Below are 13,712 nucleotides of genomic sequence, written 5' to 3' on the forward strand. Positions count from 1 at the left end.
ATGCAAACATAAACCTACTCATACTGAAAAAGAATAAAAGAACTGCAGACTACTTAATGATATAACCTTTCTTTGAGCAAGCTAGAGCTTCCTTCTAATGAAGACACACAAATTAGGCCTAACTTTGAATAACAGGTATATCCGCTTGATCTTAATGAATCTGACATTAAAAATATTTACACGACAAATTTCAAAGGGTTTTCAAGTAATGAGATTAATTAACTAAAGTGTGAATCCAGCGTCTAGCACACTACTGAACTCTTACTTAACCTACTTGTTCATTCAACAATGTGATTTTGTAAAATTTCTGGTACAGCGAATACATCGTACATTACCTTGGACTGTTTTGAGCACTGTTGCTCAAAATGAAAGGCTACACATGAAATTAACATTGACTGTCGTTCAATAAAAAACCTGAGGCTCCACCAGAGAGAATAGGAGGCAAACCCCTTTCACCATTGAGATTCGTCATCTTTTTTCTATCTGTACAACAAATTCTTCTACACACCTTCATCATCACAAAACAGTTTTAGGGTATATGATTCATTAACCACAAACTTACTCTTACTTTGCCTCATCCTTTGGTTATAAAGCTCTGACCAGTGCCATTTTCCTGAACATAGTAGGCCCCTGGGAAAGATCTTTTTATCTTTTCAGAAAATGTGCAAAATATTTGAACATTTAATGTATATTTCTTATTTATCTCAGTTTCAGAAGTTATTTGTAAATTTACAAGCAGTTGTGTTTTTAGACTTATACCTGGGCAACTCCAAATATCACAGCTATAAAATTAAATCTGCCAAAATAAAGAACTCAGAATAATCTTCACAAGAATCGAGTTCTGAAGGCCCTTAAAGTTCTACTCTTTGTTACACTCCACTATAACATATTTCAGCTGCATAAAGCTCTCTGTGTGATGAAGGCCTTTGAAATATTTGTGCAAAATTTACCCTTAACAGTTTTCCAATCTTTGTCCCATACTCTTTTTGAAGAACTCATTTTAAAATAACAACTGGAATCCACCGCTAATTCCCTTTATAAATTCTGAACATGTCAATCATATTACCTCTTAACCTCCATTTGCTTAAACTGAAAAGATTCAGCTGCTTCAGTCTTTCTTCATTACTCATACCTCTCAATCATATTATTAATCTGTTCACACTTCTCTGCACTATTTCTAGCGCTGCTTTGTCATTTTAGTAATATGGAGACCAAAACTATGCACAGTATTGCAGATGAGGCCTCAGGAGTGTTATGTACAGTAGCTTAATTATAATCATCCTTCTACACTTCACATGGGGCCATATAAACTAATATCCTATTAGCCATCTTACTTAATATTAAACTTTATTTTCCACAACTTTGTCTGAACTCAGTTTAGATCTATCTCGAATGATCTAATACCACATGATCTTCTATTCCACCTAGTTTGGTATCATCTGCAAACCTAACATGCTAGTTATTAATTTTCTTAATAAAGGCATTTATGAATATCAAAAAGAAGCAGTGACTCCAGCACTGATCTCTGAGGGCTTTCCTGTTAACATCACTTCATCATCATCATCATCACCATCACCACTACCAGTTTAACAGCCATTCCCCAGTTTATTCCAGGTTAGTCAATTGCCCTCCAAATCTTTTTCTCCATTCTCTAAGCTATGAGAATCCTTTGGGATCACAGTCTTTCTTTTAATTTCATCTGAAACCACATCCAAATAATGTCAAATTTTGGCCATATCCCCTCCACCTCCATTTTGGTGCACCTCTTCACCCAATAATCCATTCCTTTTCACTTCACGTGCACAAACCACCTTAGTCTGTTTCTGCTCAGCACAACACTGATCGCTTTTATCCGGCATCTCTCATTCTAGAAGAGCAAGCTGGCCCTCACATACCTTTCATAAACTATACCCTTCAATGAAAAAGAGCTGCATTTGGAAGACAGAATTTGGGACAGTTCCTAGAGTTTCATGTACGTATCACTGCTGTGTCCACACCTCCGTCTACCCTCAAAAATATCACATAAGCAGCAAAACAACTCTAACGCTGATATGTATATTTTATCCTTAGTGCATCAGCATTCTGCACTCCACTCAGACAGTTTATGAAAAATGTTTGAACTCACCACCTCCAGACTACTTTTTACACCTCTACATCTTTTATGCTACCACGTATGAAAAACATGCAATGGATTGAGTTTATCATAACTTTACCACACATGCCGCATGGCCATGTACCCATTTGTTCTATACCTCCTGCACCTTTGCCTCCCACCATCAACATCAACTTTTCTGCATTTACCCTGAGACCATTCACTTACAATTTAGACTTTCATTTCAGTATCTCCTTCTCCAATTCAGGTCTACTTTATTGTCAATAAATTGAGACCACTGGCATGCCATAGCTGCCATGGCATTCCATCCCATACTTTCCTGCTCCATAACCATCCCAAAAAGCAACAAACTCAGAACAAATCCTTGGTGCAGCCTCATCTTCACATCAAAACTTTTACTGTCCTCCTGCTGTCCTGACCACGCCTCACACTTCCTCACACATTGATATCGGCACAGATTCTAATCATTCATCCACACGTAACTTCCTCAATGTTCTTTTCATAAACTCTCATTGCAAACGGGAAAATGCCTCTAAAAGATCCACAAATCTATAATGCAGCTTTTTACCCCCTTTCACTAGATGCTTTTCCTGCATTTGCCTTCAGCACTGCCTTCTAACACCATTGCAGTTGGACCCATTGCTCTGCCTATGTACATCTTTTTCAGTACTTTTGCAATATCTTCTTTCAAAAACATACAGCTCAGTCCTTCTATTTTATAACAATGAATATGATCATCTCATTAATTCCCTTCATTTTCCAACTTCTTCCAGGTAACCTTAATCCTATTAGTAACAATGATGATGTTTCTTTTATTGCCATTTTGTTTATAATGTATAAATACAAATAAATCAATACTCAAAATGTAGAAATCACCTAGTATGAAAGTCATTGGCTAGATGTATTTAGTAAATACCACAAAAAGGGAAAAAATAGCTAAAAAGACAGGGCCAGTATATCCTAAGTATTAATGGAAAAATCTTTTAAATGACAGCTGATTCAGAAAAATGTCCTACCACCATAAGTATTTGCTTCTGCGCCTGTCTACACTCTGTGCCTTAAACTCCCACTTGTTTAGTTTAATAATAAGCCACACACTGTGAAGCATATCAAAGGCCTTCTGAAAATCTAAATTGATAATATCATATCCAACATTCTATTCATTTACTAATACACTGTACTTGACACATGACTCTCAATCAGTTCCTTAATAACCACTTCTATTAATTTATCTATGATTAATGTTAAGGTTACTGGCCAATGGTTACTTGGGTCAGCTCACTCACTTTTTTCATATGATGGAACAGCATTTTGCTAGTTTCCAATCTGTTGGAAGTTACACAGCGTGCAATTATTTTTGAATAATATGCAATAAGTGTTGACATTTAAGTGTTATAGAATAAATATTACAGCCAACACACTTTGTTTGATTTCATTCTTTTTAATCCAAGCAGGGCTTCTCTCTTTGAAATAACCAAATCACTCAGTACCTCCTTTGTAGTCCCTGTAACTGATGGAAAGTTATCAACTTTTTCATGTGTGAAAATTTCAGAAAAATTCAAATTTAAAAGAGTTGCTATTTCACTGATTGCACATGTTAGTTCTGGCTTTACTAACACAATCCACCTCCTCCATGACTGATCTTTTACTACTAAAATAGTGAAAGAATCTCTTTGGTCATCCCTTGCATTTTTTGCAACATTTCTCTCCAAATGCCTTTTAGTTTTTGTAATATTTTTTTTTTACATTTGCACAGATGTGCCAGCCCTTTGTTTTTTTTTTTTTTTTCTATCTTAGCAAACTTGTTTTTTAGTTCCTTATTTATCCACTGCGGTCTTTTTTAATTTCTTACACTTTCTACATTTCTGGATGAAATTTTCTGTATTACACGCAAAATGCTTTAATAACAACTCCAAAGCTTTTCAGCCATCTCTACACTTGAAAGTTTGTCCCAGTTTTAATTAAACTTAACAGTTTTAGTTATTGAGTAGCTGCTCTGGCAAACACTGTGAATTATGATCAATGGATCCTAGTGGTTCAATAACACTTTATATTCTGTCCTGATTGTTATAGATAAGTATGTGTTAAAAAAAAAAAACTGTTCTGTTTATATACTTAACTATTTGTAAGACTATCCCCATTGATATTTCAGTGCTTAAAGAGTGATTAACTTACCTTTTTTACATTTTAGTAAAAAGATGCAATATTGAAACTGCTGTTGCATTAGGGGGTCAATAATATGCTCATCCATCTGTCTCTAATGCTTTCAAGTCACATCCAAATATTCTGATTATGATGGGGCACATCCCACTTTTGAGGCAAACATGGGTTCAACTTGTCTTTTACCTAAAAGGTTACCTTAAATTTTTCCTGTCTTTTGTAAATAATGTGTGACCATGTTTGTTACAGCATCCTCTAAGGCTTGGACTTAGCCTGGTTTCTGTTTTTACTATAATAACAAAATTATGTGCAGCATTATGTAACTCCATTTCACTTGTTTTATTCTTGATACTTCTAGCATTAAGGCAAGTGATTTTTAAGGTATAACTGTGTTTATTTGAGGTTATTAACTATGAGTTCATATTTTCAGAGTTACCTGGTATATTTGAATGAATACTACAGTCTGCTCCTTTACATGAAATTATAAACCCATCCTGTCCTAAACTTGTTGATCTCACAATCCCTAAATGAAACAGTCCTTGACTAAAATACTCGAATGACAAAGAATGATGAAAAGTCTAACTCCAAAAGTTTCAGAACTGAGTTTACTAAATGTTATTAAAATTTTACATGGAGATAATTTAGTATTGTTTTTATCTTGGTTTTTAAAAGTTTCATCATCATAATTTTCATTCTGCTTTTCCAAATGTTCTAATCACTTTACACCATCATTTAATAGTGGCCACAATAGTGGATCTCACACAGACAAAATTTCATTCAGCATTCAGTGTCACTTGCTCTGGTGCTCACCCCACTCATCGTTGTTATCATTAAGATGCAATTAAAGGAGCAAACTCCTGAGAAAATGTGATTTGAGAGGAAACCAACATGAGTGTTAAGGAGTTAAAACTATGTCAAAAATATAAATATTTATAAATACCTTATTACAGTAAATCTCATATTACTGCTCTTTTCTAAATGTAGAATAAGAGAAGAAAAAAGGATAGGTAATTAGACAATGAGAGCAGTTTCAGGTAAAATGACTCAATGACCGTGAAACAGGTTGGAACAAAAAACCTGCAACCGAGGAGGTCCCCCAGGACAGAATTTGGAAACCACTGGCTTAATGTATCACAACAGGTGTTACCTATCAACATAAATCAAAAAATCTAAATGAAGACAATGCAACTTATGAAATCATGAATAATTTATTTTGGTTTTAGTATTACAGTATTTGGATTTTTAGTTACTCATATTATAGAAAAGGAATTGAAAAGAACTAGCAAGTTTGTATTATTACTTTTAGCTATACAATAATGTTCTGAAAAGTACTGTACGATCTACATATCCCATTTCTTACTACAAAAAATGAACTACAACAGTTCTGTGACCATACTGGTACTGTGACAGCAACTGAGTGTGCAGCAACAGAAATAAAAGCTTGCAAAGAAAATACATAAAAACAGTAACATGCAAAATAAGCTTGTACCATATCATGTGGGCAAAGAGTCATTTTTTATAAGTACTATCCACTAATCACACTGTATATACATTTTACTTTTTATTTGGTCTTGATTTCCCACTTCAGTTGCTAAAAGTTTTGTTTTTGTTTTTTGGAAATTGAGCAATAATCAATTAAGAATATAATTAAGAATACTGCTTGGATGCCCCCGTGACCCTGTGTTCGGATTCAGCGGGTTGGAAAATGGATGGATGGATGCTTGGATGGGCAAATTAGCCACCAAATAGCAATTCAGAATTATATATCTCAATATTTAATGTTTAATAAATAGAAATTACAGATCAAATGGAACCTGAGAAGAAATGTCTACCTAGAACAAATTACCACAAGCCATTAGTTGCAGTACTGCAATCCATGAAGTGACTACTAAACAACAAAACAACAATGGCTGGTCTTGTTTACAACAGATTTCTGCAAGATTCTGCCCACCAAAGCATGGGAGACCTCACTTAGAGACCACATCCCAAAGTGCCCAAGGTTGGATGTGGTCTTACTCCTAAACCTGCCAGGATAGGCTGTGGCCCCATGCGACCCTGGCTTGAATTAAACAGGTTATCTCTGTGTCTGCATCATAAATGATAAAATCATTGGTGGAAATAAAGAAAAGGAGAAGAAGAAGACTCTCAAGAAAGTCCTGGATCATACATACCTCGTACACATCTTTTGGATTTAAAAAATAAGGACACAAACAAATCCTTCAGATAAAAGCCAATTAGTAAAATGCCAGACCCAGCAAATATCATAACTCGACAGTGACATATTTGTGTCACTTAAGTCTTAAGACTATACCACCTCCAAACTCTTCGCCCCAATATGTAAGATGCTGGGTAGTTCAGCTACTCCCTATAAAGATCCCAGACTTTACCTTTAGGAAAAAGCTAGCCTTTCCAATTAAACGTATTCACTTATTTCGATCTACTGTTGTCATGCTGTCACATCAATATACCAGTGTGTTAATGAGTGCACAGCTCCCACCCTGACAAATTACTAATGGTTCAACCTGCTGTGCTCAACAAAGACATCAAGCAGACCTCTGCATTATTTTCCTGTACATGACTAATCCTTCTTCTTCCTATACATACCATGATTACAGAATCATTTAGGATCTTCTGTAGATGGAATTCCTCGGAGTTGTAACTAAAAACTGATATGTACAGGCTAAACAGAAAGGCAACCAGGGCACTCCTTTGTGAAGACTACTGCATGACTAGCCAACTGTTCTGAAATAAAATTCTAAGTGTGCTTATCAGGTCATCAGTAATCCCAGACTTTAAGATGGCCAAATAATGAAGAGGTCAAAAAGCTTGATTCTCACATATCTACTTTGTGAATTTCCCATTGGGATTAATAAAGTATCTATCTATCTATCTATCTATCTATCTATCTATCTATCTATCTATCTATCTATCTATCTATCTATCTATCTATCTATCTATCTATCTATCTATCTATCTACTTGTCCTTTTCAGATGGTAGCAGACTCTAAAATTACAAGCAGACCCAAGCTGTGTCTGATGGGCAAACCACATGGAATCCAGTACAGTTTTCACCAATGGTCTAGGGTGGAACAGCACAAGCCTCTACAGTGTTCTCACAAAATGAGATGTTAATGGTAGATCAGGATCTTTAGTGAGAGTTACCTTTTTTTGACAATGGGTTCAAGCAGGATATTTCCAGAGCACATGTATCTGCTCCAGGCTCAGACTCACATTTATTTAACTGTTAAAACAGGACACTGTAAGAATTCAACTAGAGAATGTCAATGGAAATGGAAATATTATTTTTGATATTGATAAAAAAAGCGATCTAGTGTTTTGTTATTTATGGTCCTTGCAATCAAGTGTAATTTAATGCAGTGGTTCTCAGCCTTTATGCCTGCAAGGTCCCTGGCGTTTTGAACCCGTCCCCCGCTGGGCAGCCGTAGTTTCAGACGCACGTTGTAGGAGCTTGCGTTGTTTTGAATCCGTGCTTGCCCTGCTTCTGCGGTTTGAGACGCGCGTTGTAGGCGTATATCCGTCAGTCAAGCTTGTTCGGTTTGAACCTGTGCCTGCTTTGCCTTCGCAGTTTCAGACGGTGGGTCGTGTTCGGCGTTTTGTACGATCCCAAGCAGCACATTATTCCTAACTTCACACCGCAGTAGTGCCACGCACAATATGGCGGTGACGCCTGCGCCTTCCTTATTATGTCGTGTTTTACCATGCTGTGTAGGCACCTTTGCCTTTCGTACTTTCCCGCTCCTTCCGACGCGCAACGTAGGCGCCTGCACCTTCCGGGTCTGCCTCCGCTGTGTGGTGTGGACGTTTAACTGTCGTTTTTTCTGCTTTTATATTCTGTATCTCGCTGTGCATGTGTTTCGTGCCTAGGTTTGTTTGAAGCTGTTGTATTCCAGTTTTCATCATCTGTAACCTGCTCTCCATGTGTTTGGCCCCGTTCTTTAACCTCTTTATGACGTTTTACTTTGTTTCCTACTCTGTGTTTTATTTCTGACCTCGCTTTATCCTGCTTGCGGCATGTCAGACGGTTCGTAGTCTCTCCCGTTTCGCTCTGGGGCGGGGAGGGGGGGCTTTGTGTGGCGCCTGCGCATGTTCGTAATCTCTCCCGTTTCACTCTGGGGAGGGGGGCTTTGTGTGGCACCTGTGCACTATGTCTCCTGCGTCCGCGCCTTCCGTATTATGTCGGGTTTTACCATGCTGTGTAGGCGCCTTTGCCTTTCGTACTTTCCCGCGCCTTCCGACGCGCGATGTACATGCCTGCACCTTCCGGGTCTGCCTCCGCTGTGTGGTGTGGACGTTTAACTGTCGTTTTTTCTGCTTTTATATTCTGTATCTCGCTGTACATGTGTTTCGTGCCTAGGGTTGTTTGAAGCTGTTGTATTCCAGTTTTCATCATCTGTATCCTGCTCTCCATGTGTTTGGCCCCGTTCTTTAACCTCTTTATGACGTTTTACTTTGTTTCCTACTCTGTGTTTTATTTCTGACCTCGCTTTTTCCTGCTTGCGGCATGTCAGACGGTTCGTGGTCTCTCCCGTTTCGCTCTGGGGCGGGGGGCTTTGTGTGGCGCCTGCGCACGTTCGTAATCTCTCCCATTTCACTCTGGGGAGGGGGTCTTTGTGTGGCGCCTGCGCACTATGTCTCCTGCGTCCACGGGCAGGTCCCTGCGTCCATATCCGGTTTACCATTCTCGGTTAGTAATATGGATAGAACAGAGCAGAAGTAACTGGTAGGACCGAACAGCACCACTAACCAATCAGGCGCACGGGCGACTGAAGAGGAACTGGTGTCTTGGACTGGAAAAAAGAGATGTGAACTTGTTTGGCATATACAGTGAGGTATAAAATGGAAGTAATGGGAGTAAGTTTGGTGAAACTCAAGGAAGATGCAAAACTCATTGGTTAGCAAGCATATTATAAAGCTCCAGTTAGGAAGAGAGATGCAGATGCAGAAGTGGTATCCTTAGATTTGATACCATCAAGTCAAGTCAAGTTGGGGAGCATACACTGGTACAATGCATTGCTGCACACACCACCCGATGGAACAGCTCAGGATCCTGCTTGGCAACCCTCCAGACAGATACGCGGTCCAGTCCTACCTTCCAGAAATGACCCTCTATCTGCTACAGCCAGGTGTTACGTGGGCGACTCCTTGGCCTGGTCCAGCCACTCAGGTCCCTAACAATGAGGATCCTATGAGCTGGATCACCCTCAGGGAAACGCGCCACATGGCCATAGTGCTGTAAATGACACTCCCTCACAATGCAGGTAATGTGCCTCATTTGGGACTCCACGAGCAACTGCTCATTTGACACAAAGTCAAACCAAAGGTACCCAAGGATTTTCCAGAGGGACACAGTACCAAAGGAGTCCAGTCTTCTTCCCAGATCACTGGATAGCATCCATGTCTCGCAACCACATAGCAAGACAGGAAGCACCAGGACTCTAAAGACTTGGACCTTCGTCCTTTTGCATAGATATCAGGAGTGCCACACACCCCTTTCCAGTGACCTCATGACCCCCCATGCTCTCCCAATCCATCTACTGACTTCATAGTTTGAGTCACCAGAGACATAAATGTCACTGCCAAGGTAAGAAAACCTCTCAACAAGGTAAACACTCTCTCCACAGACAAACTGCTGATGGCTGTACCCAAGAGGTCATTAAAGGCTTGGATCTTGTTTTTTATCCAGGACACTTGCAAGCCCAGACACTCAGAAGAAACATTCATGGATCTTGACTTTGCTGATGATGCTGTGATAGTCGCAGAGTCAATGGAGGCTCTGATACCTACAAATCCTAGAAATGACCCAGGACTGTCAATGTCAGTTTAAACTTAAAAGGTTTCCCAAAAGCTAACCCCAATTTAATAAACATTCGTGTCTGGACTTTGAAGTGGAAGTGGAAAGGGAATTCTCCACCCCTCTGCTCTCAAAAATTCTTTACATATACATTTTCATCTGTAGACTTTAAAAGGACACGACATACAACTAACAAAAAACAAAACAAAAAAAAATACTTGAGTGAATTATATAAACATACAATAATGATAATATGCACTCAAATTTCACATTATTCATACCAATTATCCATTTCGATTCAAAAGAATACACTTTCATGTAAAATTGTGCTTTGCAAGGTCAGACAACAAAAGGCAATTCACAAGGAAAAGGAGGAACAATTTACTCGTGAGCAATTTGTAAATAACACGTTCAAATTACTGCGGTGGGTTGGCACCCTGCCCGGGATTGGTTCCTGCCTTGTGCCCTGTGTTGGCTGGGATTGGCTCCAGCAGACCCCCGTGACCCTGTGTTCGGATTCAGCGGGTTGGAAAATGGATGGATGGACGTGCAAATTAATAATGTTACTTTAACTGATGCCTTTATATAAGCCAACCTACAACATTTGAGATACAATTGGTTACATTTCTTTTGGTTTTCTAACCGGAGCACAGGCAGGTGAAGTGACTTGCCCATGATCAATCACACAGTATGAGTTGCAGGATTTGATCCCACAACCTCTGGATTTGAAGTTCTCGGTCCGAAACCTTAACCACTACACCATACTGCCTACCAAAAATATTAGACATTGGATAAATATCTACAAATATTGTATACAGTTAAGTACTTAATTTAATTACACAGTTCTTCTAATGATTAACCGAAGGCAACATAACTGACACCCATTGTCTTAGAAAATTTCCTTGGCAAAAAAAAAAATGTATAAACAGCAATGGCAAAGGGTGAAAAATTTATAATGACCACAAATTAACTGTGAACGCTAGGGGGTAAAAAACCCTCTGATCGAATCCCATACCCGTGAACCGACCGACTAAACTGATTGCCTGCCTTGCACTTGGTCTGCACGCATAACAGCATTACAGTTCATTCAATTCAGTGGCAACGTTCGCAATATGGCACTGTATGTCTTCTAAGACCGGCGTAGTCGGATGTGTCGCGGGTATATGCACGGATACTGACGAAAAAAAAGGAGTGGGGTTACTAGTGGAGTTATGTAGTTGTGTGATTTTCAGCCTGTTGCCATTTATATTTCAGTAGCTGTATGTCTTCTTCGCGCGACACTTTAGCATTAAAGCTTAGGTCTTACACGACTTTTCAAAAGACATTTTTTCGAAATGCCTTTAAACCCATAGTATTCTCTGCGCAACATGCATTCAGACGCACGCAATACACCATCACCGGCTTCAGCGCGAAACTTGGCGACTGAGTATCCCCGATGACCTGCAGCGTTTCCCCGCCGCATCCATCCACACGCGCCTCTTCAGTCGAGTGACGTCAGCAGCCTGGGATTGTCGCGGGTAGTGGCGGCAGCAGTGAAGGAGGCCGCGCGTTGCCCCCCCACCCGCTCTAAACGCCCCCCCCGCCTTCTCCGTCAGAGAGTAGCGTGATTGGTTCAGGCCTGGAAAGGAGAGTTCGAGAATCCGAAAGTGCAGGCCTCGGCGTTCACGAGGTGAAAAAAAACTCTAAACACACCGGGATAAAAGATAGAAGATTGTTTGAGACGAGAAAAACGGGAGAATTACGGAACGGGGTAAGCCGGGTGGAAACGAGGCGATTCGTGAGAAGTTTTCTGTAGGCCGGGCGGCGTGGGCCCAAGCGGCGGGGCCTGGGGCCTCCCTTTAGTCCGCTGTTTAAAAAAATACAACAAAGGAGCGCCGCGGCGTTTGGCGGCCCTCTTTAGTAACGTTCACAGTGTGGGCTTTTATTATTCAAGTTCTTGGGCGCGCTTTTCTAATTTTTCTGTCATTTGAAAGCACGGCGTCTTCTAATCGGAAAAGAAATGTTAGGTTTGTGAGTGGAGTTAGCGCAATAGATAGGACTGAGCGGGGAGAAAATGGCGGACAGCAAGATGTCGGCAGTCAGTTATGAAAGCAGGGCGACTCAGTCCGAAGCCATGGCGCTCATCGGAGGCGCGGTGCAGGCACTCCGTGTCGCGCCACTGTGGACTGGCAGCAGTGCCGTCACAAAAACCGGTGCGCTTTGTAATGCCGCAGTGAAATTGCTGCCTTTAACTTAATCATATCATTTACTGGCTAAGTGTAGGTTGGCTCATCTTGCTTACAGATGATTAGAGAAAATATGAAGCGGCCATGTTTTTGTATATCACTAAATGCGTTGTGATTGACGGGCGATATTTTTTTAATGAAAATGGTGCTTTTTTTTTTTTTTTTTTTTTGCAAAATCCGACCAAGTCTTAAGCACTTCTTACTAGTAGCCTCTCGCTCATGAAAGTGTTTATGCCGCAGTAAACACTTTGCTATGTCTTGCACATGATTTTGTCTTCGTTTTTGGTATATTATATTTCTTTAACAGGGGTGTATTAACTGAGTAGAGCAATAACTGTTGTGTGTGTTTATTTGCATATTTTTATGACCGCGCAATTTATTATGGCTACCTCTGCAGACGCACAGCACAGCAAGATTAATTGGGCAATGACGAGAGTGAACCTCAGCCCTTTCTTGTAATTTTGAAATCAATAATTTTGGTTCAGAGCTCTGGTATGCATTGCCACAAACAGCATATTTTAAGTCATTTCTTCAGTTTTCTGTCCGTTCAGATGCTGAAGGCGCCCCGCTGTGCAGATCGTTTTGGCGCCAGCTTGCTTCGATTTAGACAAGACGCGCCTGCTCCCTTTGGGGAAGGAACGGTGCGCAGGATTAGATTGCTTCTTACATCAGTAAGAAAAACCAAAAAAAACCGGACGGTAACATTCAGCAACCTTCAGATAAACGCAGTTAGTAGATTGCATATTTAAACGCTACTTTCTGTGTCTGCAGGTGATCATAAATATTACGTGCAAAGCATATGCTCAATTTTTGACGCGAGAGAAGCGGCTGTTTGCGGTATATCTGCTTAATTGTATTGTTTTCTTTGTCACATACTCTTAGGACACACAATGAGTCATGTGATTAGTTAAATTCGAAAAGATTGTAAATTATTTATCAGGAAGGTAATTTGTCTTTTTGCAGATTTACGGGTTTACCTTACGTTAACGTAATTCTTTAAACTCAGAATGCCGTTGCACAGATAAATGTAGTGTACTTTTAGTGATATGTATCCACTGGTGCTATTTTCAAGCATTCCATATATTTCTCTGTATAGCATACATTATCCACTGCGAGAAAGTGAATATCCCGCGTTCTTGTGTTAAAATGTGTATATTTAAATGTCAGCTTTTGTGTTGCATATCCAAACATTTTTATCAGACTCCGCCCCCACTTGTCAGAAAACATATGACAGGAATTATTGTGCTCCCAAAGGATGTAGCACACAGTGTATTTTTCAGCTTGTTTTACAGTATATATGAGCTATATATATTGAGCTACCTGTATGCATTAACTTGTTTTAGGAAAGTAAGCCACTTTTTCGTGAAAACCGTGCTTTATAACGATTTTCATCAGTCTGATT

The 13,712-nt window shown here is 39.7% G+C and overlaps 1 protein-coding gene across 3 annotated transcripts in view; it reads left to right on the top strand.

Moving 5' to 3' along the window:
* The first annotated feature begins 11,585 nt into the window (after positions 1 to 11,585).
* The window catches only part of znf711 (zinc finger protein 711), a 57,576-nt gene continuing 55,449 nt past the window's right edge, over positions 11,586 to 13,712 (top strand). The window contains exon 1 of one of the 3 annotated variants that reach the window (XM_028815970.2): positions 11,586 to 11,835. The gene's annotated coding sequence lies outside the window, so the exon portion shown is untranslated. The remainder of the gene's footprint in view (positions 11,836 to 13,712) is intronic. The other 2 variants (XM_028815968.2, XM_028815969.2) reach the window with 2 other exon arrangements.

This window comes from Erpetoichthys calabaricus, chromosome 12 (assembly GCF_900747795.2).
Source record: "Erpetoichthys calabaricus chromosome 12, fErpCal1.3, whole genome shotgun sequence".
NCBI lineage: Eukaryota > Metazoa > Chordata > Cladistia > Polypteriformes > Polypteridae > Erpetoichthys > Erpetoichthys calabaricus.